This window comes from Halichoeres trimaculatus, unplaced genomic scaffold, assembly GCF_033239565.1.
Source record: "Halichoeres trimaculatus isolate MK-OKI-2021-1 unplaced genomic scaffold, fHalTri1.1 fHalTri1_scaffold_13, whole genome shotgun sequence".
Classification (NCBI taxonomy): domain Eukaryota; kingdom Metazoa; phylum Chordata; class Actinopteri; order Labriformes; family Labridae; genus Halichoeres; species Halichoeres trimaculatus.
Genome location: NW_027437191.1, coordinates 302167 through 308497, shown reverse-complemented (window position 1 = coordinate 308497; position 6331 = coordinate 302167).

The following is a 6331-nucleotide window of genomic DNA, read 5'->3' as shown; positions in this document are numbered from 1 at the left end:
CATAGTTGGATTGATTACACATGATATGTCACCTGTTAGCAGCCTGTAGCATGTTGATGCTAACTGGTGCTGGGGCTTGTGTTCCTTGTGAGCTGAGGAGAAGGAGGTGAAGACGATGTGCTGGTGCTGCACTATGAGCTAAGAAGACAACACTGACCTGTCCTTCCATCCATTGTTATTGGGAATGTAAGATCGCCAATAAGATGGACAAGCTAGCCATGCTGACCCAGCAACAGAGGGAATACCAGAGGGCAGAGTCGCATCCTGCTATCCACAGATATGACTGTTGTCTCTGATGGACATTTGGTTGTTGTGACTTTATTTCCCTTTAGTTATTAATAAAGTGAATTCTATTCTATTCTATTCTATTCTAATCTATTCTATTCTATTCTATCTAGCTTTTTGGAAATAGCTTGTGCACAAGCTGCGGAGCTTGATATCATGCTCTTCTTTGTAAAACCAGCTAGTGTTCAGAGCAGTTTAAGCAGAGCAAAAGTGAGAGGGCGTTACCTCGACTTCCTGCTCATGTCATCAACACACAGTATGACGTGCCCACTGATGATGTCAGGTGCACCAAATTTTTTTGGGTCCAAATCATTTTCTTCCCAGTCCGAACACGCTGGCCGGTTCAAAAGTAGGTTCTACACCTAGAACCATACTGGTATGACAGCCCTGTCTGAGGCACAGGGCAAAGTTATGAAAGGGGTGGCCAGAGGTGGTACTACCTCCTTCCCTTGAAACCAGAGTGGGCACCACAAGAAATCCTGTAGTGTGATTGGCTATTAGCCTTGTCAAACCCATCTCATACCAGTTCTGTTTAAGTGGTGTTGTAAAACTCGGGTTGTAAAGTATAATGCCTGTATGGAAGTGCTCAGAGCTGCAGTTCCTTAAGCGTCCACTTGGAGCTAGCCGCAGAAGCTCCAGAAACCATATACACACCAGTTCAAAAAGCTGATCTTTAAAGCAGAAACACAGAGAGCATTTTTCTGTCAGCGCAAACTGCATGGCGTTGTTTATTTTATATAGATCATTATTTTCAAAGTTATAAAACTTTCATGTTTTACCCCTATGAGGGCACAGGTGTCTGGACACACAGGCGAGCATACAGTAGGTGTCTCCGCAGAGGATTAAGACCTGCCACGGTTCTACCTCTCTGACTCACCCAAGCTGAAACAAAAGGATGTGACCAAAGTGGATCAAATCTATGATGTAAATATATTCAAAAGAAATTAAATAACAAAAATAAAATACTGTAAATGTATGGAATTAATTGAAGTTGGCATTAAGTATGTTGCACATACCTGGATACAGGTCACAAGGCAGAATAACCTCAATTTAAGCTATTTACTTTGAATTTTGAAAGCACTTCATGTAACTTTGTGTTTCAGTGACGCATTCTCATTTTATAGGCTCTGTGACCCATTCCTTAATATCTCTGGAGACGATATTCTCTCCTGGCTGAAGACCACAAACAGATTAAAAATCTAGAAATCTACTTGTAGACCCAACAGCTTCAATTAACTGCTGTGAACAGTTCACTCTGCCTCTGCTCTCTGAGGGAAAACCTGCCCAAAGGGATACAAAGAGGAGACAAAGCCAGAAAAGTGGTCAACTGCTGTGTGTGTGTGTGTGTGTGTGTGTGTGTGTGTGTGTGTGTGTGCGTGTGCGTGTGCGTGCGTGTGTGTGTGTGTGTGTGTGTGTGTCGAGTATGTGCATGTGTTTGTCTGTGTGTGTGTGTGTGTGTGTGTGTGTGTGTGTGTGTGTGTGTGTGTGTGTTTGTGTGTGTGTGTGTGTGTGTGTGTGTGTGTGTGTGTGTGTGTGTGTGTGTGTGTGTGTGTGTGTGTGTAAGATTAAAGCAAGCACTGATAAAACAAGTCTCTTCTGTTGGTGTGCATGCAGAGAGAAAGCATGCAGCAGGGAGCCCGACACTCGAGACCCTCGCCGTGGGGGCGCTTTGGAGTGGAGTGTGAATAATTACATGTGTGAGTACTTTGCTGCCCTCTAGCTCTGAAAATCTGTTTTATAATGATGTCAAAGAACACACACACACTCACACACACACACACACACCTCATCCCTATCATTCTGATTAATTTTATAGGCGTGCTAATTATCAGAATCAAGGATCAATTTCAGGCTGCCTTCTCATCCTCGTTGGTCCAGTATTTACAGGTAACAAATGACTTTTTTCTGGATTACTGGCTGGGATGGTCTCATTATATGTAATGGGCAAATAGTCCATTAATCTTACACCATTCTGGCTGAACAGTCTTGTACATTGCTGTAAGTTTCTCTCTTCTTCTGTGGTGCAGTTTACCCTACATTGGATGATCGGAGTTATAGAAACAAGCCACAGCCTCTCAGCTACAGAATAACACACTTAACAATGAAAATGCAGTTCTGGGTTACACCTGAACAATCAAGGCCAGCCCTCGTCTCCCCCTTCGATCCAAACTCAGATTCCTGATAGTTTTACAATGGGTAGTGCACGATGAACTTTAATGAGATGCTTTTAAAAAGATGAGCATAAATCAGCACTTTCTTTAGGGTTACAGGCAGCGGTGTGCAGAAGAAAGAAGGGGAAGGAATAAAGGAATCTTCTGCCAAGTGAAGGGATAGGAGGATCGATTCATATGCATTGTCTCGTTAATTTTGCTGGAGGTGTGGATTCCTCCTGATCAATATCCAGTGACTGCATCTTTATTCTTCTGTGTAACCTATTACTGTCAGTGAAATGCGAGGCCCACTCCACAATTAGAGCCCTGGAGCAGGCAAGGCCAATCAATAGCATAGATGTATGATGTGTACAGCAGGAAGCAATAACTGGTCAAAGTACAGTGTGGGTTCTTCCAAGGCTAAAGGCTAATCTGGGTGAGTGACTCCACCTCAGTCCAAAGCCACCACAGTTCCCAGCAGCAGTGCAGGCATAATCAGAAGAGCCTCCCTCATGGCTCCGCTCAATAAGGTGTCAGGCTCCAGGGTCGTTTCCATCTATCTGAGGCTTTTATGACAGCAACCATCTGTTGACTTCTTTCTGAAAGCTTTTCTAAAAACAGGTTATGTTTCATACACACATGCCTGTGGAAGAGTGTACATGCGGATCTCGGAGGACAAAACACATGAAATCCAAATCAGTGGACACTTCATAGAATAGAATAGAATAGAACTTTATTGTCATTATAACAAGTACAATGAAATTGAAGTCACAGCAGCAATCAAGAAAACAAAAGTAAGTGTATAGAAAGTGCAAAAAAGGTCCATATGAAAATAGATGCTGACAGCTAGTCCATCATTCTCCAGTTCAGCCAGCCTCCCCCTCCACAGGGTCCAAAACCTACATGCACTAGGGCAAAGCGGGACTAAACAAAATAATGACGCAATGCCTCAAATACACCAGATCTGTCTGTGGTCTGGCTCTGCTCTGTTGTTTATTGACTGCATGTTCAGCCTGGCAAGCCACATGACCGACAGACAACTGGATTGTGAGTTGGAACTGGGAATTCATCCTGGGTAAAACCTCAAACCTGTTGACCCCTAGTCTAGCCCTGCTAGTTATAGCCCTGTTTCCACCAAGTGGTCTGGTTTGGATCAGTACAGTTTGGTATGAGTTGGATCGGTAAAGCCTGATCCTTTTTGTAAGCCTGGTGCTGACAGCCGCATCAGCCAAGTAATGAAACAGGAAGTGGACTGGAGATTTAGCCATGGCAAGGATCTCTGCGGTCACGTGAGTGTGTGGTATCATTTCCGGTTTTCCTTTACTCTGTGTACAGCACGGTCGTGTCGTTAGCTCTCAACTATCTTTGTTGTTTTCCCTGTAACGGACTCTCACTCTTTTCAAACTTACCATCTTATCGATCTAAAGTAGTTTTCACCAACAATTGGTTTTTCTTTTAGCCTTTTAGCTCCCAAGTGATGTCTTTTCACTCTAGCTCCAGCTCTCACTCTGACTCTCCTTTTGCTGCTCGTTTCTGCTCGATGTTTCAGATGTTGAGTTATTCCTCGTCCTCCTTTATGGATAATGATAAATGTGTTAAATGCAGCTTATTTGTAGCTCTGGAGGCGAGGGTTACTGAATTGGAGACGTGGCTCCTCACCAAAGCTGGCCACATTTAGCTAATGCTAGCCAGCCCCCTGTAGCCGGTGCGGGCCGGCTTAGCTTAGCCTCCCCCCGGCAGATCCCGAGCAGCCGGGATGCAGTGTCTGGGTGACTGTGAGAGGGAAACATAGCCGCAAGCATAAAAATTGCACGCTGGATAACCGGAACATTCACAATTCCAATAAATATGCCCCTCTTAGCAACACACCTACTAAGAAACTTAACACTCTGGTGATTGGTGACTCGGTAGTAAGGAATGTGAAATTAGCGACGCCAGACACCATAGTTCAGTGCCTCCCGGGAGCCAGAGCGGGCGACATTGAGGGCAACCTAAAACTGCTGGCAAAGGATAAATGTAGATTTTGAAAGATAGTTATACATGTCGGTGTAAATGACTCCCAACATCGCCAGTCGGAAGTCACAAAGGTTAATGTGGAGTTGGTGTGTGCTTTGGCCAAAACTTTGTTGGACTCCGTAATTTTCTCTGGTCCCCTGCCAAATAGGGCAAATGATGAGATGTTAAGCTACATCTCTTCATTCAACCGCTGGCTGTTGAACTGGTGTCCAGATAATGGGGTGGGTTTTATTGACAACTGGCGATCTTTCTGAGGCAAGCCTGGTCTAATTAGCCGAGATTGCGTTCATCCTACTCTGGATGGCGCAGCTCGTTTAATTCGAAGGGCTCTAATTTCATGGCGCAGTGCAGGGGGACGCAAGCTAATTTTGAGCGGCGCACCGCCTTGCACTGCTGATTTGACAATTTGGTAGACCGAGATGGGTGTGACTGCGCGCCAGGGGGAGTTGACGGCGCGCCAGGGGGAGATGTCAGCAGATTCATACTGGCGCAGTGACAATTTCGTGCCAAAAAAGTGCGCTGAAAGCTCACCCGCTCCAACCTGGTCTATCCTCTGCGCAAAGCGGAGTGCATCCTGCGCAGCTGTAATTTGGTGACAGGTGCACATGTACGCACATGTCAACAAAGCCTCAGAGGCAGGTTTCCAGAGTGTCAGGCACATTTTAATGCAATAAACAATCACAGTAATTACTATTTAATGTAACCGTCTGAACCAGCATATACATTTGTATCTATATTAACTGTCCCTTCACATCTGATGTCAATTTAAAGCCGTTTGTCATAATGGAAAGTTAAACTGACAGCAGCTGGAAGTTTGATGCACATCCTACAATTAAACAATAAACAGCCTTAACATCAGATACTGAATATATATGTGGCTTCTCTCATTTCATTTAATTCAAAGAAAAGAGGGAGAGAAAAGACGAAGAAAAAATGAGGCAAAATAAATGTATGTCACTCAGGATTTACCCGTGATTTCCATATTTCTCTGTTTTCGTCTTTATTTTTAACGTGATCTAGAAAGATGGAGTGCATTATTGTAAGGAGGATGAGGTGGAGATACCGGGAGAGTATACAGTGTATCACCAAAGGTTCTGCTATTTGGCGATGACAAACCAGGAGTGCAAGTGGATCAAAAGTATTCTGAATGGATAAGCCAGCTGTGTAACTGTCTCTTCATTTTGTACTTCTATTAATGACAAAGGGTGCTGGCCCACAAGGTGACGCGCTTCGTGTCCTCTTATGTGCCCCGCTGTCCATTCTCCTGCTGCAGGGGCAGCGGCTCTGACCGTCTCCGTGACTGAGTCTTTCCAGCACTCTCTCCGCGGTGCTGGGGATCAGTCAGACAAATCAGACGCTGCGCCTCGGCTGCAGGGCATCTAAAGGCAAGGAGAGGCGCTCATTTGATTGGTGAAAACAGCGCTCGGCTGTATTAAACCCACTCACGGCTTTTCTCCTCCCTCTCTGCCATTTGTGCGGAGGGAGGCGTGGATGCGCACCTCTGCGCTCCTCTGCGCCTTGACTGCGCCTCTCTTGGCACTACAGGAAACTTGCAAAGTGTGCCGGTCACGCCCTGTCCGCCCGGCGATGGCCGGCGCGGGGCAGGTGCGCCTGCACTTGTGCCTGGTCTACGAAATTAGAGCCCGTTATCTGGCTGATTTTATTAGTTTGCCCATCTGACAACTCAGAGTAGAGACCAGGCAACAGAGCTGCAGTCCACACGCTCCTCTGCGTTTCCCTTAGTGCAGTTTCCCAGCCACTCCTACTGTAATATAGAGACTGTAACGGTTCCCCGAACGAGACACTTTTTCAATAACAATAACAATAACAATAATAATAATAATAATAATAAAGGAGTGAATTATGATAATCTTATAAAA